This window comes from Schistocerca gregaria, chromosome X (genome assembly GCF_023897955.1).
Source record: "Schistocerca gregaria isolate iqSchGreg1 chromosome X, iqSchGreg1.2, whole genome shotgun sequence".
NCBI classification, from domain to species: domain Eukaryota; kingdom Metazoa; phylum Arthropoda; class Insecta; order Orthoptera; family Acrididae; genus Schistocerca; species Schistocerca gregaria.
This window is the reverse complement of record NC_064931.1, coordinates 634,378,530-634,402,822: the sequence shown is the minus strand read 5'-3', so window position 1 is coordinate 634,402,822 and position 24,293 is coordinate 634,378,530. Positions and strand designations below refer to the sequence as shown.

General features: G+C 42.7%; 1 protein-coding gene across 7 annotated transcripts in view; it reads right to left on the bottom strand.

Moving 5' to 3' along the window:
• The window catches only part of LOC126297938 (ecdysone-induced protein 74EF), an 844,422-nt gene that overhangs the window by 512,870 nt on the left and 307,259 nt on the right, over positions 1-24,293 (bottom strand). For 5 of the 7 annotated variants that reach the window (XM_049989256.1, XM_049989260.1, XM_049989262.1 and 2 more), the window contains one exon: positions 20,149-20,177. The exons of the other annotated variants lie outside the window; for them this stretch is intronic. The gene's annotated coding sequence lies outside the window, so the exon portion shown is untranslated. The remainder of the gene's footprint in view (positions 1-20,148; positions 20,178-24,293) is intronic. 7 annotated transcript variants of the gene reach the window in all.

Below are 24,293 nucleotides of genomic sequence, written 5' to 3'. Positions count from 1 at the left end.
AGAGGACATAAAATAGAACCCTGCGGTACAGCACGTGAGACAAGTTTAATGTGATGCGAATACATAGAAAGATAGGTCCCTTATCATTTAGCTATAAAATAGCAGGTCAGCAACTGGAAGCAGTTAATTCCATAAATTATCTGGGAGTACGCATTAGGAGTGATTTAAAATGGAATGATCATATAAAGTTGATCGTCGGTAAAGCAGATGCCAGACTGAGATTCATTGGAAGAATCCTAAGGAAATGCAATCCGACAACAAAGGAAGTAGGTTACAGTACGCTTGTTCGCCCAATGCTTGAATACTGCTCAGCAGTGTGGGATCCGCACCAGGTAGGGTTGATAGAAGAGATGGAGAAGATCCAACGGAGAGCAGCGCGCTTCGTTACAGGATCATTTAGTAATTGCGAAAGCGTTACGGAGATGATAGATAAACTCCAGTGGAAGACTCTGCAGGAGAGACGCTCAGTAGCTCGGTACGGGCTTTTGTTAAAGTTTCGAGAACATACCTTCACCGAAGAGTCAAGCAGTATATTGCTCCCTCCTACGTATATCTCGCGAAGAGACCATGAGGATAAAATCAGAGAGATTAGAGCCCACACAGAAGCATACCGACAATCCTTCTTTCCACGTACAATACGAGACTGGAATAGAAGGGAGAACCGATAGAGGTACTCAAGGTACCCTCCGCCACACACCGTCAGGTGGCTTGCGGAGTATGGATGTGGATGTAGATGTAGGGTGTTTCAAATTCTAGTTGTTATGTCATCAACATGGAACTGATACGCTCTGCTTTCCGTCACGTATGTAAGTTAAAAACTATGAAACTCTTGTGTCGGCACTGACGAAGTTAAGGAACCCAGAGTATCCACCTTTTTCACATTTCGTCCGTGTGCGTGGAATAATACGCTAGTGATACATTGTGAGATAGATAGAGAAGAGTATATGTCCACGGAATCGTGTTTCTGCTGTATTATATTGTCTGTGTTCGCTCTGTGAATCAGCTCCCGACCAGATTCAGCAAATAAAATGACGACCATAAAAAGTTATGTTTTGGAAGCAGCGTGTGCTTACCGTAAGGTTAAAAAAAAACGGCAGGCAGCGTTGGGTTTCACGTTTCGGCAGTGGCGCTTGACAGCCGCAATCGTTTACACAGCGTCTCATTTCGTCAGAACAACAACGCACCACCATTACGCGAATCGTTGTTGCGTAAATTCTGAAACAAATATCGTCACAACACGCGTCGCACATTTAGCCGTTGTTTACCGTGACAACACGCGTAATGAGCCATCCGACGAGCGGTGAGGTCACCCGGTAAATGTTTTATCAACAAAAGCTACCCCAAAACAGAATCGGAAACAAATCGAAGGGGCAACTGCTGTGACCCACGTATACCTTCCTTTGGCATGCCTACGCGATCGGTCGCCAGTTGTTGCGATTTTTTAGTTAGTGATTTAAAAAAATAAGAGTTATTCAAATATTATCAATAATTTCATGTAACGACGCATTACCTATCCCGCAGATAAACATCCGACATGTTTGCATTACACAATATGTGTTACATCGGAGGCGTAGAGAGGCTAACGGAGGAATGGGCCATTGTTCACACAAGAAAAAGGAATCTGTCTTGACTTAGGAAAACTGCGCCATTGTTTTACACACACATATATTGCTATATTGCTACGGCCAAGATATTTTGTGGCTGATTTTGTTGGAGCTTAATACCTTATTAAGAACCGTATTTAGCTCAGAATCGGTCAGTATCTTAGCGTTAGAAATGTGTTTTACAATTCAGTTCCAGTCGTAGCATCAGATATAATCAGATATAGTGCGCCATATCCTTGCTTCGGAGACCAGGAGGTGAACCACACTGAAACTACTTGTTGAGTGAACGGCGTATGACATGGAACACCATCCAGTAAGAAAGATATTCATCTGGTGTTTGTGATATAATTCACAAAATGGTTCAAATGGCTCTGAGCACTATGGGACTCAACTGCTGTGGTCATCAGTCCCCTAGAACTTAGAACTACTTAAACCTAACTAACCCAAGGACAGCACACACACCCATGCCCGAGGCAGGATTCGAACCTGCGACCGTAGCAGCATCGCGGCTCCAGACTGGAGCGCCTAGAACCGCACGACCATATGATTCACACGAAGCTAAGTTTTTCAACATTTTAAGATCGATATGAAGCAGTCTGTCTATATCTGATCGATTGCCATGACTAAGAGCTCTTTGATTCATTAATCTAAATTTTCATATATTAAGAAAGTTCTAATCAAAAGCAACATAAACTTTCGACTACAACATTTAAATTTCCTGTTTCTTTTCATATAAGTCATTTTAAACATATTTACATTGTCAGTTGCTATCATATGGTTATGTTTTTGCTTTTTGCTTCCTTCTTAAAAATTATGCCAAAAGTAACTAATATTTATTTGTAGTCAGAACAACCTTTTATTCCCAATGAGATAATGGATTTTGTGGGAAATAGTTTCAACGAGCTATTCCCACCAAACCTGATATGTAAGCACCACAGTAATTGGTTTTAGATACTTTTCAGAGACAGCCTTTAGAATACTTGAGTTATCTCAGTTGAAGCAGGAGGTCGCAATACCTCGATTTAAACATCAATTTTACCATACAGGACCATGCTTCAATTGAGTAAATTTTAAAAAATTACAGAAACATGGATTACTTTTCTCGACGAAACTGATACCATATTCGTATTCCTTAGATGAAATGCAGTCGTTTGATGTCGATGACGATAGAATTTCATTTATTTTTTTATTGGGGTAATTCTATGTAAATTTCATTGTTTTATGTTTGTAGCACTACTACGCATCTTATAAATATAGTTTTCACGCATATAGAGCTGGCCCATTGCGAGGGATTCCCTTTATATTATGAAAGGGGGGGGGGGGAGACGGTGGACAAATACAGTTTGAAAAACGATGAGTGCCACACACTTTACGTAAGTAGCCGTCATAGTGTTCCTGTGCCAAAGACTTTTATACTGGCAGCATTGTTTTGAGCTGTATTGAATGTTCAGCCGATGTCTGTGTTAGCACGCTTTACACAAACAAATGTATTACGCAAGTCTACAATTTAATTTATTTTGCAACCACAGGATAAAGAAACAACCTTAAAACCTGGATGTCGAAAAAAGACAGCGAGCTGACAGGTTTACCTTGATAGTACGAGTACATATCCACCGAAGTCGATTATCTTTCGATCTGTGTATTCAGTCGTGTCCGAAATATTTGCCAATAAACTTTAAATAGATCGCATATTCTATAATCGTTAACGTGAAACATCTCCACCTTATACAATTTAAAGAAACACAGGACGTAACTTAGAGCATACTCACGAAAATAACAGTTCTTGTAAAACGATAAACATTAATATCCTTATTCAAAATGGCTCTGAGCACTATGGGACTCAACGTCTGAGGTCATTAGTCCCCTAGAACTTTGAACTAGTTAAACCTAAATAACCTAAGGACATCACACACGTCCATGCCCGAGGCAGGGTTCGAACCTGCGACCGTAGCGGTCTCGCGGCTCCAGACTGCAGCGCCTAGAACCGCACGGCCACTTCAATATCCTTATTGCAACACGTCGTATGCTCACTGCACCAATCGTTAACGCGCCTGAATTGCAATGCAGAACGAGACATCGTTTCAGCTTTGTAACATAGTTACTGCGCATAAACGCGTGGCCATTTTTATGTCGTAGCTGCTAACTGTTCGTTTGTTAGCATAGAAATCTACCAATCTTTAGATGCCAGTCTTGATTTCTTTGTACTCATAACAGTTTCTAGAAGCTATGACATTTTTCAGTGTTTAGTGCGAAAGGGCGTACTACAGACCTGACATTGCTTTAGATTCGCGGGCCCTCGTAACCGGCACAATGCTTGCGATAGTAGCAGAATGAAAAGAACTGGCATCATCGTTTCGTAGTAGTACACACTGTGGGCAGCAAGGTCGTCTGACGTTGAGGAGTTCCGCTCAGGTGCGGAGAAATTGTAGTCTCTGAAACGCCGACATCCGCCCGAATCGGTTTAAAAAAATTGCGGAAGGCTCGAACCAGGAAGGGAGCCGGATGTAGCGAAGATGTTCATAGTAGCGGGGTAGCGCCTACATAACAGGAGTAAAAAGCGAGATGGACGCCGGCCGCAGCGCAGGTTCTCCGAGCGACGGCCTTGAACCGACATTCGCAGCTCGCTGTCCTCCGTCCGCCTTCAGTCATGAATGAAATATGCGGCTCCGCGGAGCCCGTGTCGCCCTGACGTGCCGAGCTCGCTCGCGTACGAGTCCACTTCCTCCTGCCAATATCTTCTCACGGTGCTTACGTCCTAGTGTCACCTACTCGCTTCCTCACTTGCGAGCTCAGTACATTAGACTGGCAACAGAGAATCAGCTGTCGTCGTAGCCATTCGATTGCTAAAATCTTTCACGTGGAGCTTCACAAGAATTTCAACTAATGTTAACTGCAAGGTCACTGTTAGATTTTAGAAGTGCAACACAAGGAAGGATAGCAAATAACGAAATTTTTTATATTATTCGTAGTCAGTATATTATGTAGGGTATATGATGAAATTTGTACGTGGTTTGGAGGTATGCAGGGTGCGGAATATAGCACACAGCTGCTACACCTGCAAGCAACGACGGCTCTAGATCGATTGGACATCCAGTAGTGCTGAGCGTCGATGACAGATACGGGTACGTTATTCCACGCTGCTTAACCTCTATGCCAGAGTTCATCAACGCTAGTGGCTAAAGTGTGCTACCGTGCCGGTCTCTCGGCAACCCCAGATAAAATGGTTTCAGTGAGTGAGAGATACGGAGCTTGTTCTTGCTAGGGCAAAAGCCTAACTCGCTTTGGATCGAGGTAGGTCGGGACAGTATTGGTACATGGGGACTTTCGTTATCTTGTTGAAATACACTGTCCAGTCACATTAATGTGGCCACAACAGCCACCTTCTGCAGCGTGGACGTGCAGCAACAGAGTCAATAAGGTTCTGGAAGGAACCGACAGGGGTGTGGAGCTATGACGACTCCATGGCACGAACAGACCGATCGAGATGGTCCCACAGATTCTCGATTGGGTTTATATCGAGGGGAACTTGGTGTCCAGTGGAGTATGATAAACTCATCCTGGTGTTCTTCGAGCCACTCACGTACAACACGAGCTTTGTGATAAGTTGCATTGTCCTGCTGGTAGACGCCGTTATGGCGTGGAAAAACAAACTGCAAGTAGGGGAGGACATGGTCCACAAGGATAGATGCACATTTCTTTTGATCCATTTTTCCTTCCAGAATGACGAGATCACCCTGGAAACGCCACGACCGCATTCCCCAGACCATTATTTTTCCTCCTGTTTGTAAAGTGTACTCTTTCAGACGTTTCACGCCGTACGCGCCAGCGGCCATGTGTCCGATGGAGCATAAAGCGTGATTCATCTGAAAAGAACACCCGTTGCCACTCAGTGGAGGTCCATTTGCAGCAAAGGTGTTCTAATTCCACCCTTCGTCGCCAATGACCAGCAGTCAAAAATTTAAATGGTGCAAATGGCTCTAAGCACTATGGGACTTAACATCTGAGGTCATTAATCCCGTAGACTTAGAAACTACTTTAACCTAACTAACCTAAGGACATCACACACATCCATGCCCGAGGCAGGATTCGAACCTGCGACGGTAGCACCAGCGCGGTTCCGGACTGCTTCAGTCTGGAACCGCTCGTCCACAGCGGCCGGCTCCAACCAGCAGTGAGAACGGGTGTATGAACCAGGTGCCTGCTGTAGAGGCCCATACGCAGCAACATTTGCTGTACGGAGGTTGAGGAGGCACTGTTGGTAGCCCCTTGTTTCATCTGGGCTGTCAGTTGCTCAACAGTTACATGTCTATTCTTTTGTCCAATTCTCCGTAGCCATCGCTCACCCCTGTCATCAATGGCCCATGGTGTACCACAGTTGCCTTGCGCTGCTTTTGGGCAGTGCTATTTTGCCATGCACGGTATACTTTGCCACTGCGCCACGTGAATAGCTTACAAACCTATCTGTTTCTGGAATGCTTCCACTCTTGACCCAAAAGACAACGATCATGCTCCTTTGGACGTCAGATAATTCGCTCCGTTTCCGCATTACGACAACGACTGCGCTGTTTTCCGAGCCCCATCGACACGCTTTATATAACCTCCACTGCTAGTGCTGCCTCCTGCCGTCTCTGAGTTGTTATTGGACGTTGACGTCGAACATAGTATGGTCACATTAATGTGAATTTACCGTATATATTGTCGGGGAGACCCTGAAGATTGGACAGGTTAGAAATATAACGGCTGTTGTCTAAATTACCAGCTATGCGAACCCGAGGTGATCGTGTTGTGTACCCAATGGCATCCCATACCATTGTAACGTCTGCTGCGGCTGTATAACGATGTGGAATGCAACCCGGCATCCTTCGTTCTCCTGGGAATCTCCCCTCACAGATACGTCCATCGTGGTGGTGTACTCAGAAACATGCGACGTGATGCCACTCCTGCACATCACTGGCACCACGTCCCTCTCTGCTGCCTTGTCAAGGGAAGCCGTAACAATGACCTCAATGTTGACAGTCCTTGGTGCTCCAGGCGTCGCACTGTCCGTGTTGGAACTTGTCTTTCTGCAAACAAGTCAATTTCCTGACCCGAGGTACGTGACGTGGCTGTACGGTCCTGCGCGGCAGAGCGAGCAATACGCCTATCCCCTCGGGCGCTAGACGCGTGCGGCCGATGATGTCCTGCGTGGCGTTGGGTACGGCGCTCTTGAACCTATCGATTCCACATTCGCAAAACGGTCGTGGGACTCGGACCAACGCGAGCACCATTATCGGAGACCAACAAACTACACTCTAGGTAGGCCAGAATCACGACTCTGTCGAATTCAGACACGTGATAATAGAGGTTGCTCCTTCTTGCAACGGGTGTAACAGAATCTTCTCTCTTATTAAGAAAATCTCCGCTTAGTCTTTCATCATATAGAAAATGCAAGTAGGATTCGTCCGACCTACTTTGTGCGGTTATCTTGGAATGCTAATATGATTCAAATGGCTCTGAGCACTATGGGACTCAACATCTGAGGTTATCAGTCCCCTAGAACTACTTAAGTATCACACACATCCATGCCCGAGGCAGGATTCGAACCTGCGACCGTAGCGGTGACGCGGTTCCAAACTGAAGCGCCTAGTTTCGCTCGGCCACAGCGGCCGGAGGAATGCTAATAATTTGCTTCTCTAAATGTGTAGTACAATTCATGCCAGTTTGACATTTGTCGCACGCGGTTTTCATGGTGTTGCAGTTTACATGGTCAGCAGTGCAGCTCTGTTTCTGTCACAGCTGGGATACGCGTAATTCATTAGTCGATAATGACTAACAGACGACGATGTCACATCACTACAATATGTTGATTTAGTTTTACTATTCCCTTTCGCTAGGTTATTTTTTCGTAACAGAACGAAATAGATACGTAAATACGCCATTTCCTTATGAGCGAAAACTATTTTCTAATGCTGACATACGGCGACGTAGCAACATTTAGTAAATGAAATGATGGGCAGATAGTAAGTGCAGTGCCTCGTCGGTAAGTAAGGAACTCCACACGATAAAAGAATTATTCACTTAAGCACTGCACTACACACAAAACCTACCAGAATAGTGATTTTTTACATTTCCTCTCTATATCCGTAACGTCACTCAAGTCACACGATGTTCTTGAGATGCAGAATATAAGATTTAGATAATATTTTTCCTACGCGTGTGCCGCTTTTCTAAGCAGTGACAACTGCGGAAGGAGCCATGGAGAAGACGAGGAACCTTGAGGCAGTCCTCTGGCGCGAGACGAGCGCCCGTCCCCGACTTGGCTGCTGGAAGGCCTTCCTGAGGCATTACTTGCCTTCGTGTGCCAAATACCAATCTCTCGCTGCAAGTTCGATTTCGTGCGACCATCCTTGCACTGGCAACACTATTAGAGAAGTTGCTGTACTATTGACAAGCTTCGATTAAAGCACATGAAAAAAGTGGTAACGCTGACTCTCGGAGCTTCACTGAGTTTCCTGGAAAATTGATGACGTAACCAAAAAAGCAACCGACTGTCGTTCGGTGGCACGAATTACGAAGAAGACGTAGCAGCTACATTACTATCTGCAATACTCGGCTAGTAGGCGAAGAACCACCTGTGTGCCGTAGTCGTTAGTGAGTTACTAAGACAAAGATTCCGCATTCGATGCCCAAGCTGTGAGTTCTCCAGCCATAACTAAATTCTTCGCTGGCAGAAGTAGATGAGTAGCGTTAGGAACAAGACTTCCCAAACGTGTAAATGAGCGTTGTGCCCTGTAGCACTGGTAGCAGTTACTTCTGTAAAATATCTGGGAGTATGCGTGCGGAACGTTTTGAAGTGGAATGATCATATCAAATTAATTGTTGGTAAGGCGGGTACCAGGTTGAGATTCATTGGTAGAGTCCTTAGAAAATGTAGTCCATCAACAAAGGAGGTGGCTTACAAAACACTCGTTCGACCTATACTTGAGTACTGCTCATCAGTGTGGGATCCGTTCCACATCGTGTTGACAAAGGAGATAGAGAAGATCCAAAGAAGAGCGGCGCGTTTCGACACAGGGTTATTTGGTAAGTGTGATAGCGTTACGGAGATGTTTAGCAAGGCGCTCTGCATCGCGGTGTAGCTTGCTGTACAGGTTTCGAGAGGGTGCGTTTCTAGATGAGGTATCGAATGTATTGCTTCCCCCTACTTATACCTCCCGAGGAGATCACGAATGTAAAGTTAGAGAGATTCGAGCGCGCACGGAGGCTTTCCGGCAGTCGTTCTTCCCGCGAACCATAAGCGACTGGAACAGAAAAGGGAGGTAATGACAGTGCCCTCCGCCACACACCGTTGGGTGGCTTGCGGAGTATAGATGCAGAATGTATAATGTAATGAGACAAGTAATACGTATGACAAACAAATGATTTATACGATTTGTAATATAATGAACGAGGTAAGACTTGTAGTCTACCTCATAATATTCACATACAGAAATGTGAGAAGTTCTAACTCTGGCATTAATATTTTACAGAAACACAGGGACAGCTCGAATTTTATTGGTAGCTCTTTCTCTCGCAAAATCACCAGCCTGTGTTGCGAAATCCTCACAAATGACATAGATGTTTTTATGTTTGCAAAGTCGACCTTCGTGTCTTACAGCTGCAGTATACTAATTTCAATGCGACTGTTCTTAATTTTTTCTGGCTGTTGATTTTATATCGGACACGAAAGCAGGGAAGAAGGTTTGGAATTCAACGTGTCGTCGACGTTATCAGAGATATATTACTATACCAGATGCAGTGCGGGCATGGCTGTAAAGACCACTCTGCCATTAGCTTGAAGTGATTTTGGAGAAGTCAAGGAAAATGTATTTCAAAATTTGCTGAACAGAGATTTGAACACTGCTCCTTTCGAATACGGGTCCATTGCTTTAATCAGTTCACTACCACGCTCTGTAATGATGAAGAAGATGGATTAGGGCACTGTGAAATCTGCCACGGAAGAGGCGTGGCAACAGTGGCTGATTACCGTTAAGGACATCGCTCCTTAAGGAAAGCTCGAGAAAGTTATTAGCGGACTGCAAGCACTTTGATGTTCACACATGGAAGGGAGAAGGAGCTAATACGACGCGTCTAGAAGGTTAAGATGCTAGTCACTGAGCTGAGTGCGACGGTTCATTGGCGCACATCACTCAGAAGAAATCGTTAATTTCGCACAGTATTACAGCGAACGTAATGAGTGTAAGAAGTAACTCCAAACGAATTTATTACGGCATCCGAAATTTGTTGACAAACAGAACTATCGAACGCAATTAGTAGGCAGCTGCTTTACTTGAATCATGTGGGTGAACGTTGAAAGAGACTTTCGGTGGAAGTATGGCATGCCAGCCGGAGTGGCCGAGCGGTTCTAGGCGCTTCAGTCTGGAACCGCGCGACCGCTACGGTCGTAGGTTCGAATGCTGCCTAGGGTATGGATGTGTGTGATGTCCTTAGGTTAGTTAGGTTTAAGTAGTTCTAAGTTCTAGGGGACTGATGACCTCAGAAGTTAAGTCCCATAGTGCTCAGAGCCATTTGAAGTATGGCGTGAGGCACCGTGGAGACTGATGAGATGTCGCCGAAATGTTAACTCTCGAGTTAAGTTTATCTGTTCAATGATTTTCACACTAATCAACGTCGAGGTCATTAGGAACATAGTGCTTACGATAAGGACGAGGAGGCGACTGGTCCTGACTTCGCTGAAAATGTCATCGCTGCTTTGGCCCAAAGTGGGTTAGCAAAACCACGTCTGACATTTTTTATATCAATTAAAACATGCTTTACTGTCATCTATTTTAATAAAGTTTGATGAATTTAGCAAAACGGTACTTTTATACGCCAGTTGTTAATTTAAAATATGTTACAGGATTGGAATATATACGTGAGTAGATATTGACCTAAAGCAGTACATTTAAAATAGAATTCAGTGACGGGAAGGATGTCATATAATGTTACATAATGAGGTAAGGCAATTTGTGATGATATATCAGGGTATTTCTCTAGCACGCTAACAGAACAAAACATTAACATGATTGTACAGCGTAACGCTAGCGTGTCGGAGAGCAAGGTGAGCTAGATTCAGATTGAATCCGCGCGCCAGAATAACATTTGGCGTGGCACACAGACAAGCTTGAAGTCGGGTTCTAGCCCATTTCCCACGTCCATCCAAGCGTTTCCATTTCGGGCAACACCTATCCGCTAAAACACAAACGGTAAAATCCACGCGAGTCGCCAACAGATGCAGTAGTAAGTGACTTTCCCTTAAATTTCAGATTAAAGTCGCAACAGAAATAAAATAACGCAGAATCCAGAAGAAGAATACCCATCAATGGATCCAGAAAATAACGCGAACTCCACCAGAGAAAGAATAAGACTGTCGTGGAACATACGCAGTCAGTTCAAAAAATTTCGAGACTGGATTAATAAAAGTTAGAGAAAACACGAGATGCTTCAGGTGTTCTAAATAGTATCACTGATGTCGTCAACGCACTGAACCTTCATGCGAATTCTGCAATTGTTCGTTTTGTGGTAAGTTCATACTGATATCACGAAGTTTCTCATGACGACTTTTTACAGAAATGTATTGAAGGCATTTGTCATTTCAATCAAGTCGCAGCAGGCGTCCACGCGTCTTGTTTTTGTTTGGGAGTCTAGGTGTGCTGGACACACTTTGCAGACATTTTTCACTTCAAAACATTCAAGAGAATGTCTCGAACATTTGATTTAGAGATGTAGCTCCGTTGCGATTTGTGACACAACGACGTTGACTCATGCAGCTGCACGTCCACTACTTAACACTGCCAGCCCGGTAGAATGCCCATCTTTTGTTTACGGCTGTTAGTTCAATCTTCTACCGTAGTTACAGCGCCAGGAATAAAATCGGTCTCGGAACTTTTTGGACGGACGCTGATAGATACCAGAAACAGCTTATGTACCTCGGTAACAGGGGACAGAGTTCACCGATGTCTGGTAAACAACTCTTTTAACTCCAGACCTTGCCTCCTATCTAAAAACAGTTCAGCAGTCGGAAGTTCAGTATTCGGTTATGCGCGCCATCCCGCACAGAAGAGTTAATTGAATATAAAGAGTTGGGAGTCACGCAATGGCACGCGAGGTGCGAGCTGTTCGAACCGAAACGGCAGGGCGGCCATTTGAGCGCACGCAGGCCATCTGCCGGCGACCCGGAAGCGCCGCCTACCAGCAAACTCTAAACATTTACGCGAACATCTGCTGACGTCACTTCCGCGTCGTATCGCGGCATCAGTCCGCCCACGGCGGCCGTGCGGACAATGACACGGCTGCTGCTCCCTTCTCGCCCCCAACTTCGAGCTGTCACAACCCCTTTATTTCTTTACCGAAATACCTGGACGTTCCACTAATAATCTTTCTTCGTCGGCATCCAGTGTTATATTGCAAGGCAGGTCGTCTACACTGTAGGACGTTTCGCGAACGACGCAAGCACTGAAGCGGCGTTTCGCGGAAACTAGAACCCACGTATCCAGGCTGCAATTACTGTACGCCCTGGCCCGTTGTTCCTATCATCAAAATCCCCTCATAATCTAAATCTTTATGCATGCACAGTCCGTCCAAAAAGTTCCAAGGTTTATTTTATGCTGGTGTACAAGCGACATCAGTGCGGTAACTAAGGTTCAGTTTGAATTAATAACTGTACAGTGGGCAGTGTAAGGTAGTGGGCATGCGACCGTATTGTGTCAACGTTGCTGTGTCGGATTGTAATGGGGCAACATGTTTATACCAGGCATTCAAATTGTTCGCCACGGTAGCTGTGCGATGCGCAGCGGATTGCTAAGCGAATGGTTCGATTCCCAGCCTCGTCAAAGATATTTCTTCGGTCGGCGATAGGCTGTTGTGTTGTCCTTACGTTTGTATCGTCATAATTGGAAAACCAGTATTGAAATGGCGGAACGGGCAAATAATAACAAAAAATGTTCAAGACGTTCACCAGAATGTTCTGAAGAACAGAAAAGTGTGTCCAAAGCTTATTCCACACACCCTGACTCCCAAACAAAAATGACGATGCCTATCGCTACTTTATTGAAATGCAAAAGGTGGACAACTGTTTTCTAGAAAAAATCAATACAAATGGTGAGAGTTGGTATTATCAGTATAAACCTACCAGAAAACGACGGAATGCAAAAATTCACATGAATGTTCAACGCTTTGACGACATAACCGATATCGAAGTCAATGTGACGCACGAGGTGAACAGCATTCAACAGAAGGACTTTTCTAATAGTTTCACATGGTTGTATGAACACTCTGTGCGTTGTAATGAAGTGGTGGGAGAATATGTAGAACACCTGAAGCATCTTGCTTTTCTCTGCTTTTTATTAATCTAGTCTCGAAACTTTAAGCACTGGCTGTGTATATATTCTACAAGTCAGCACAGCCTGTACATCTGTTAGTCATTCCCCGTCCTGTGCCGTTTGCAAATGGAGCGAAAGAGGAATGATTGTTAATTTACATCCATATGATCCCTGATTTCTCTTATTTTTTCTTCGCAGTCCATATGCAAGTTGTAATTTGGTGGCAGTAGGATCGTTCTGCAGTCTGCCGCAAGTACTGGTCCTTTAAACTTACACAACACTGTTTCGCGAAAAGAATGTCTTCCTCGCTTCACAGAATATCTTTTGAGATTAAATAGTTTACCATAATGCCATCAACACGTCTCTGGATTGCTTCGATGTCTTCCTTTAGTACGACCTGGTGGGGATCCCAAACACTCCAACAGTACTCAAGAATGATTCACACGAGTGTTCTGTACGCTGTTTCCTTTACAGACGAGCTACACATTCAGAGAATTCTCCCAATAAACCAAAGTCAACCATTCACGTTCTCAACAACTGACCAATGATGCTGATTCCATTTCATGTCACTTTGCAACATTTCGCCTAGATATTTAATCGACGTGACTGAGTTCAGCAGCAAACTACTAATACTGTATTTTCAGGTCAGAAACAGTTTTACCACTTTCTTATTTATAACCAGCAAAGTGAGCACTCATGTACAGCAGCAGCAAAACACCTTGTAATTAAAAACTTGACACTATTATTACATTACAGTAAGTTAGAAAGTGTCAGAACTATCTCTAACCTGAAAGTACACAGTGTGAGTGATAGTTTCAACTGCCTGGTTTATCTGACTTCTACTGGGTGGTTGTAGGTGCACTTGTGACCGAGCTCACCCTCTAAATCAGCAGTTAGTGCTAAATAAAGTACGAGAGTACTTCAAAAAGCAAGTTTTACGTATTGCCTTATGTTTACACCATTTCGCAACGAGAATACATATTCCGCGTTTCCTGCGGTTACAGATCTGCTGCGGGATGGATAATAGAAGCATCACAGTGTGCGAGTGAAATAGCACGGCAACTGGAAACGTACTCCAGAGTTGCAGAACGCGGGACAGTACGATTCTTGAGGCCAAAAGATCTAGATTTCACACGCATTCACCGTGCATTTCTGGCGTTATATGGATCAAATACAATGCCACGTCCAGTTATAGTGAAATGATCCCAACAGTTTGACCGAGGCCACACACACGTGGGTCATGCTGACCGGGAAGGAATGCCATCGACGTCAGCAACAGACGGCGATATCCAGGCAATCGACGAAGAACATCTGGGGGTAAAGACATTTTCCGACCATGAGGACGGTCACACAGCGATTTTCGAGTGGCTCCGTGACCAATCAGTGCATTTCTATTGTCGAATAGTCGAAAGATTCATAGAACTTTCAGAGTGTTGTTTAGAGGCTTCGTGACTATGTTCAAACATAGTGCTACAGATCTGTGTCACTTTGAAATGCAGTGCTGATTTCAATAAAAGTTACTTTGGGCTATTTTAATAATTATAAGTGGAAAACACAATATTTTTTATGTTCTACAGGATTAATTTATTGAGTTAAGCGGCTTTCGACTTACAAGACCATCATCATACTTTTGTTTTCCATTTATAGTTATGTTGCTGTATCAAGAAGCGACGGAAGAATCAGTTAATATGTTATAATGATGTGTAACTTATATTTTGAAGTGTTCTTGCATTCATTTACAACAACAACCTGGTGGAAACTATGTCTTTCTTTCACTTTATTTACAACATTAATTAATTCTATATGTCTTACAGTACAGTGACTGTGGCGTACAGGAACTCCATTTTAAAATTAAAAGCAAGTAGAGGTTGTAAGCTGTGTGTGTATTCTTTTTAATTTCTGGTCGCTGAGGATTTTCCCCTGTAAATTAAGGATCTAAGAGCGTGTGGCAGAAAATGTAGTGTGTATATCTGAAACTTAGAAAAACACGGATTGAACATCTTATGGCGTTGTTGCTGTAGGCATCATGAGGTGTCAGCTTTTTGAGGCACGTGTAACCGAGTTCCACATATGATAGTTTCATTTCATGACTCGACAGCGGAATTCGAAGGGTGTTTCCCTCTTCACGTAATTGTTGACCTAGACTGGAAAACATGTAGCATCTCGGTGTGAGCGCTCAGCCAGATAACTTTCTCACGAGACAGTAAATAGCTCCGCACTTGCTTTCCAGAGATTTCACTTATTTTACGTAATTGAAGCGCTGCTGATCGTCCTATGGGCTGTAGAGAAAGCTACAGACTTTCTCTGCACTTCGAATCGTCGACAGTCGACTTCAAGCTTCGAATTTATCCTTAGAATCGTGTACTCTACAGGGTATGTGAGGCTATGACATTTTAGTTGTCTTACTATGGAACAGGCTAGATGTCACTATTCCAAGATGCGCATAAAATTCAACCCCTAACTTATATCGTGTTTAAAATATTATGTTTCGGTTACCGTCTGGTGAAGTGGTACAACATAACTGTAATATTATATGAGGCAGGAAGGATGTATGACAACGGTAGCAATACGTCTCGCAAACATGTCGTCTGTATCGATGTCTGTAGGTGTCAGCGGCGATTTTTTGTCGCTCAACTGATCCATCCTTTCGTCACACCAATTACTTATTGCTTCTACAATTCGCAGACGAAGCCTCCATGTGAGACGTGTTTCCCGTGTCATTTAATTCCAGAACGTGTAGTTTTGGAGCTGTTGGTAATAGTTACTCCTTCAGACATACCTGCCCAGCATATTTTCAAGTAAAGTTAGGACAGATTCAGATTAAGTCCTTATATCTGAATCTTAACTCTTTGATTTTGACAACGGATTTTTATTTTCATAGTATTTATAATTTGGTATTATAATTTACCCTTTCACCGGAAAATATTCGTAGCTTTAAATTCCTACTTATTCACTCAATAAACGATAGGGGCAGCTTGGTAACCGTGCCGATTTTTGTTTTAACGGTCGCCGTAACAGTCAATCCATGGCACATTGGTTCCTCGAGAAGACTGTTGGACTGTTGCCATGCAATAAGGTTCCTAATTTAAGGATTGGAACCACCGAGAACAAACACACATTCACTGTTCCCATCCGTGTTAAAATTCACGGATCAATATTGGATATATCTTCAGATACATTGTTCGCAGTAGTCTGGTGTTACAAATTTCGTTCGAAAGTACTCAACATACCAATAGGTAATCATCTCAGGTACTTTAGTCTCTGAATAATCTATTGGACACAACCAGATATTACCAACTAGGTCACACATTTTATAATAAGTCACTTCTGCAGTGCTGCGAGTAAAATTTCTAAACGTTGTCTTTAAATTCTTGGCACTTAATAAAGATTCCAGATTTATATGCAAGCATTATTCTACAAAATATTCTATTTTCGAACAGTCATTATCTTATTTTAAGCAGAAAAATCTTATAGATATTAAATCATAATCTCGCTAGGCGTACGGTCTTATGACGTTGTATGTAGGCGATAACTGTCGGGTCCCCATCACTGAGTTATATACTGTCGGTGAACGCAGTATTTGTGTTCCATCACTGTATGGCACACATACGGTTGCAATTGACATAGGAGCTATAGCAGTGCATGCTGGAATTGTCATGTTAATGGCTACACCGCTGGCGTTGCAGCTTCTCGAATTCCTTTGCGGTCCGTCGTCAGCAATGTCAAACAACTAAGGTGCCGGAAGCGTGTTACGTATACCTTCGCGGAAAGCCCACAACACAGGAAAGCTAATAAAATCCTCCTCCTTGTCTCGCTATCCACGTATCTGCTGAAATATGTTACACAGAGAAGTGCTTCTTCTCGTTTCATGGATCAGATGTTTTCACCTGTTCCGGTCAACAAGGTCCGTGGACTTCCCCCCTGTCTTACCCCTCTATGTTTGTAGTCAAGAATTTGTTTTGAAATGCATTCTACTTACATGTTACCACCATCCGTATCTGTCTGGATCTATTTCCTTGTGCATTGAATTAGTTTCTAATTCATTTTTAATGTCTTTGTTTCTGAAGCGATCTTCTCTAGGACACTCTTTAACACTACGGAGAAATTTCATTTCGGCTGCCTGGATCTTGCTCCTACCCTTTTGCCTGGGAAGCCAGGTTTCAAGTCCATAGAACATAGTAGATACTGCCATAGCTTTGTAAAAATACATCTGTGTCTCTTACCTGGATTTTTTAACGTATTTCTAACTGTTCCAGATATTGCGTTCAATTTTAGGATCTTGCTATCGACTTCACTGTCTATATTTCTTCTTATGTCACATCGAGATACTAAAAGCAGGATACCCGTTCCAGTATTACATTATGTATTATAATTTTCGAATTTATAGGGGATTTTCCTCTGGATGTCGTTAACTTTGTTTTATTAGTGGAGACGTTCATGTTATAGTTAGAAGTCAACAAATTAAGATGGTAAAGGGCTCTTTGATGATTGTCTTAATATTCCTGGATTGCTACTTGATCATCTGCGTACAGTACATCACTAAAACATTTCTCTCTATTGATCTTTACGCCATAGGTGCTATTTTGTTTCCAAGCCCTGACTAGGTCATCTACGGAGACAGACCACATCATTGCATTTTCGATTATAATTTTCGTCTCTTAGTAAAGAGCTTTTACATAATTAATTAGATGCGTTGCGAAGCCTGTTTTTTCCATAATCTGCCCAGTAGGTATCTTTTGACTTTGTGAAAAGCTTTTTCATTATCTACAATTGCTAAGTGCTTCTTTAACGTACATTACTTCCGTTTCTCTACTTGTCGTTTTATACTAAAATACAACCCATACAGGATTGTCCTTTTATTAATTCAGGGATGAAAGAGAAGAGCAAATGATGAATTTGAGGTAAGAAAGGAATATTAGGGATTAAGCTCGCGTAAACGACATGGTAATGAGAGACGAAGCATAAGGTCGGATTTGGGAAGGAAAGAGAAACAGTATCGTCATTAGACTTAAAGGATTTACAGAAAATGCGGAAAAATTAGTTGCGGATGTCCGGGCTGGGTTTAGAACAACCGCCCTCAAGCGTCTTAGCACTGACCCACTTAGCTCGTTAACCTAAGTTAGGGAACCGTGATCCGGAAACGCCTGAATCAGAAGTTATGAGGCCGGAATTGTTGTGGGACAACTTTGCCAGAGGAATACGAGAACTTGCAAATCGTGTTTGTATGATGTAATAAACTTATTTGATAGTTACAGCTCACTCTGTACGTCTAGCTCGTGTACAGCTGGTGAACAAACTCGATAGTGTGGTTCACGAAATTTTTGTCGATACTTTCTTTTCGCAAATTACAATACGAGTTCCAATCATCTGTTATGGCTCTAGTATAAGGTAAAATAAAATGCTTTATCGGGGGCTAGAAATTTGCCTTTCCCCGATAGTAAGTAGGAACGATGAAGTGCTTCTTCGATTCTCTTTCCGTGCCCCAAAAGACCCAAATGTGTTCGATTTCGCTTTTCAGGAGACGTCCTTTGCTTACGAGTCGTGAGGTGCGACTCGTCAATTTCTACGATTCTGTTCTGATCACCGTTGGGGACACTTTCGTTTGTGACAATGACATATCACGTTTCGCGATAGAGCCTGTAATAGTCACACACACTCTCGATAGACACTTCACTTTCAGGAGGAGTGCCTTCTAGTGTATAGCTTCTCACTCAGCAGGAAACGGTAACAGCTCTTTTCAGTGCTCAATTTATACGTGTCAGGCCAAGTATTCCTTCTTATTTACGTCCTTTTCTTATATTTTGTGCAATACAGCTCTAAGGGGAATTCGATATAATAGGTTTTCTTGTACGGTTTAGCGCATGACTGGCTGTGACATAGACGCAATTTTTTTGTTCCGCATTTAGCAACAAGCTGTATTTCCACCAAAACTCCAACTACCTTTCCACTGTACATATTCGAGAAATTAATTTCTCTCACTAAAGTAAACTTTCGCTGGATATCGAGACTTTGTATGATATTCCCTTGGCAACGCAAAAAGTACATCCAGATTCACCGCCTAATCAATGAGGCATTCGATATATATCGCTAGCCTTGCACACGCGACATCGATACCCAAGGCTTCTTCCTTGAGAGTAATTAGAATAGCTAAGGGATTTCTATTATAGACACTGGAGCAGTGAGATGTTTAACCCTGTCTTGCGGGTCGGAGACTAGCGGCTCTTATTTAGGCTGATTTGATAGTTTAACAGAACAGAGAATTAATCCGATCCAGTCAGTTACCGTTTCAAATTAAATCGGCAGATCAGTAGGTGGTGAAACTGCCGCACATCGTCAAGGGTGCTTCGATTCTGGCGAGTGTGATTTCGCACGACGCCAAGGAAGCTCCAAGGCACGGGAAGAAACGAACGTTTCACACTCTAAACAGAGCACTGTCCTCCGAATACGCAAGATTTAGCCTTTTGTCACATATCCACATTCGTCTTATCCCAAATCGATATGCGTCGAATGCGGCAGTAGCTGTGCTGATTTCTGCAGTGTCGGAATGAATTGAACCGTCAAGCTCTTTGGCACGGCGAAATATGTTACGTGTCGCTGTTTAGACTGCACGAGTCTTATTACACATTTGTTTCCCCCAGAGTGTCATCATTGTTGGTATCTCCTGTTGCGTCGTTCTTGGACTGTTTCCTCGCGTCCGTCGCGAGCAGCACGCACGTGCGAGCGTGTTCCGGACTCCCATTGTGTAACGCTTCCTGCGCAGCGGCGCCGGCACGTAGCATGTATCGCGCTCCTGTCGAAAGACTCCAGCGAAACTGAATGAACCGATTTCCAATTTCACATGACGACAGAAACGCTACAAATATCTGCCACCAGTTCATCTAGCAAATTACACCACACTGCCAGCAATTTGAGGAACAGATACTTTTTCATAACTTAATTTCTAACGTGCGGGTTCTCCAACTACTTTACAGAAGATTGTAGAGGTCGTATTATCCTTATTTTTTATTCAAAAACTGGAAAAAATGCAGGCCTCGCGGATAAGAAATACAAAATAGCAAGGGAAAGCAGAAAAAAGGAACTACGTATTACAGCAAAGCTTTCGTATAAAAAAGCGGGTAGAAGGGTCACGACTGCAAACAAAGGTAACCCCACCTGCTGGAGACAGCTGGCTCAGTTGACAACGCCAGACTACGACGGAAGCTTACCTGCACAAGTTTAGCTGCACGGCACCCGTCTGCAAGCAGAAAGAATTCTCGTTAACAACACGCTCTGGAATGCAAAACACACGCCGCTACTACACTTTGTGATGTAACATGTGCTCATTTGGCCAATGGTCGTGCTACAAAATCGGAACAGCAGACGTGCCAAGCTGTATCAAGGTATACGCTGTTGTCTGTGTACGCTGCCAGCTCCAGGCGAAGTGTGTTGGGACAGGCCCATCATAACACTGGCACACAATACTTTCACGTCTCATTTCCATAAATTATATCATTACACAGAGTTTTGCATCCTTATGTTTCCGAGGAAGGTACTAGCGACAGAGGAAACGCATGGCAAGCGATGCTGAATCGCTCACACAATCAACGAAATTACATTTAATCCTGAATATTGATCCTCATCTATATGCAAGATTAGAGTCTGCACAAAATTAGCATTAGTCAATGTTCAGAAAAATGTTGTTCAGGATAGTTGAGCGAAAGTCCTAGACGGTGGCTCTCACTACGGCGTTCATCAAGATAAAAGTAACAACTGTAAGTTATTATAGTAGTCGCTGTAACCAATTCTGAACTAAGAAAGTAGAGTTAATTCATTACCTCTGTTTCTAAAATGAAATACCCCCACTGACTAGTACACGATTTCAGAAATTATTGAGTGTTTTGAAGTTCTTGTTCAAAATTGTTTGTTGACTCCCACATAAATATGGTCGTATGCCATCTCCCAACACAAATGCAATCGAAAGTATTTCAGTTATGAAATGTGTTAGAAGTATTCTAATCTTCATCTGACAAGTCAGCAAGCGGTTCAATGCGTTTTGTCAGTTTTTTTCATAGAAGACACGCTTTGAGTACTATCGAGAAACGGAATGTGCAAGTTCCTCTTGAATCCCCGACCTTGGCTACATAACACAGCGCGATATCTGTCCAGTACATGGAATGAACAAATGATGAAAGCAGAAAATTAAACACAGAGATTACAACAGCTACTCTGTATGTAGTTATGTCACTTCCCTATAAGAACAAACACAAAAACAACTGCTAAGAGGCGGATCACATTTGACGGACTATACTGGACAAGGTCGTGTAACTGTCAACCTACTCTAAGAGATAGTTACGTGACGAACTAACACTTTACGTATAATCTAGAGGCGTTCTCCATACATGCCAAGTTCTATCATAGTTGAAGGTTACACAGACCGCCTGAAAGAAAATTATAAGCTACTGGAAATTGGACCTTGATCTTTGGATTGCATGTTACTGAAAAAAAGAGACCCATGTGGCATCACAGAACAACATCAAAAAATTGCCCTTGCTCTACTTTCCGTCTCAGCTAATCATTTAAGGAAATTTGAACCGTGAGTTAGTCGTCATAGCGTCCAACTTCGACTACACAACGCTTCTTATGTTCTCGGCATGTTGTGCCGGAAATGTTACAATGTTTTCTGCACATCTCTAATACGCAAATAGTCAAATGCAACAGAGTTCAGAGAAGAAACATTAAACAGCCTATACATGTCATTGCATATGGCATTTAAGTTCAATGGATCAAGTCAGCTCTGCGCATGATAATATCAGCTCTGCCATGATAATATTGATCTATCGAGAAGCTGTACCAAGATGCTTCCCTATCTACCGATTCGGAACATCTCCATTAATCATTCTTTACTAAGTATTCGTCCACATTCCATATTATATGGTACGAATCGGCTCATACCAAGATGTTTACATCTGAAACAGCTGCAGTTTCTGTGATACGATGTTAGGTGCGGTCCTCGGGAGTGCTAAATCAGATGTTTGTAATTGGCGATTTCTATATTTATAATTTACGCATGAAACGTATTTTTATAAACAATACCCCAATTGCCAGCAAGATCACAGCTTGTACAAAGTCACTCAGAAGTTAACACGTTCACGTTCCCTTTGAAAGTCTGAAAAACCACAGCTTCCCTAATCAGAGGAAACTTGCGACCCTCCCGGTTACTCACGAAGTGACGAAAGTTTTGCTGACTGACGTGATGGCGGAAGGAAAACACAAACTTATGTTCATTTCAGAACAAAGCTAAACAGTAGTGCACGGGTTGGCTGCTGTGCATCGGCTACTTCTGGCTTCTCGCTGGCAACCTGTGGACGCGCCCAGTAATCCGCAAAGCAAATAGTATTAACTAATCGTATTTGCTGGTGACATAACTTCGCATTTATAAGAAATCTGCAAGCGTCTTGCATACGTAACAGTCTTTACGCAACAGCAAGGTCAAATTTGCAACAGTCGCACATAGTTTATGCGGTACCGTTTTCTGAAAACAAAAAAATCGTAGACTCTTTATGATGCAGAAAGCTTCAAAATTTATGCTGCTAAGACTGTATTCCGACCCAAAGTTTCACCACGACGATTCGGTTTGCTTATTAACCATTTACACACTAGCTATGGTAGACAAGTCATACAAATAGTTTTGTATATGTGGATGATTTACAGAATGAAATTTCGAACTCTGAAAGAAAGGTTGTGGTAAAATGAAGCTTTATAAAATATTTAAACTGTACCAGACTGCGTCTCAAACCCCGATTTTTGCACCTGCTGGGTATTTCTCTATTTATCAAGAAACAATAGTATATTTTACTCGCTATCAAGGAGAGAGGCTCGTAACTCACCGACTAAACAGTCTTCCAGTACATATACAGCCAAGAAAAGCTGTATCATTACAGTATCCTCTCCCCCTTAGTTGCAGTGAAGGCTAAATCCGTGATCTGATCCATCAGAAATCCGTTATTTGTTTCTCTAATGTGCATATTTTTCGATCTTAACTCAATCTGAAAAGAAATGGCGATTTCCAGTGTGCATTAGAAACATAGAATTTCGAGATGTTTGTTAGAAACGCATCTCTGTGTCGGAACACCGAGCGAGATAGTGCTGTGTTTTAGCACTGGAGAAGCGCCATTCGAATTCCTGTTCGGACGCCCTGATCTGAGTTTCCCGCGGTTTACCTAAATCAATTGGGGCGAATGCTGGGATGAGTGTTTAAACAAATTTCATGCTTGCCGCCGGTCGTCGTTTAATTCATCCCACAATATTTTGACTGGGCACGTGCCAGTCATCTTCAGGTGATCCATCGATGAGAAGATGACTGGCAGGTGTCCAGTCGAAATATCGTGAGGTGAATTAAACAACGACTGGCTGCAAGCACGAAATTTGTTTGAACATTTAATTCGACGGGAAAATTTTAAAATTCATGCGGGGATGGGTGTTATTTCTGTGTCTACAGCTGTAGCTGTAGCCTATAACACTATGTAACAAGAAATTGTTTATGTAAATTTAACAACACTTTCTGATTATACCGAGCTGCTGAACACATAAATAACCATAGTTTTTCTCAAGTAAAATTTTCTTTGTAAATACTTAGGATATCCATGTTTTTAAAAAACCTAGAGTAGAAAATCATGCATCCATATACTTCGATAGATAATCACTAGACATCAACCAATGCCATGTTGGTTGGTAATTTTAGCTCCTTTTCTTTTTGTCATTACCGTAGGTTACCATTAGATAACATTCAAGTGCAGAATTGTTTCACTGTTTCCTAAATTACTGTATGGAGATTTTAAGACAAATGGATTTCTTCTAGGGCATGACAAAATACTCATGCTTGAGCTGCCTTCGGGACAGCAGCGCATCATCCCAATTAGGAAAGAATGGCCTGTGAGGGAAGAGTTAATTGCAGGCACAGCCTCTTGTAGCCGGGGAAAAATTTTGTTATCCCTCTGCGTATTAAAGTGGGACTAATTAAACAGCTCATTAAAGGCTTGGCCAGAGCTTCTGCAGCTCTTCACTTTATAAGATAAGTGTTTCTCCATATATCTGATACAAAAGTGAAAGGTGGAATATTTACCGCACCCCAAATTCGGCTCATGTTACAATCAAAAGAACAGGAGGAAGCAATGAATCCAGAAGAATGTAATGCATGGGAGTCATTTAGAATGCTGATGCGTGGGTTTATAGGCAAGAAAAGAAGTAAAGTGAGAATTACACAGCACTTAGAGATTGATGCAAAATGTCAATTCAAATGCGCTACTTATTTTCACCTATTGATTTATTTAGACAGAATTGTCGAGATGTGATCGAAGGACATGGTGAACGT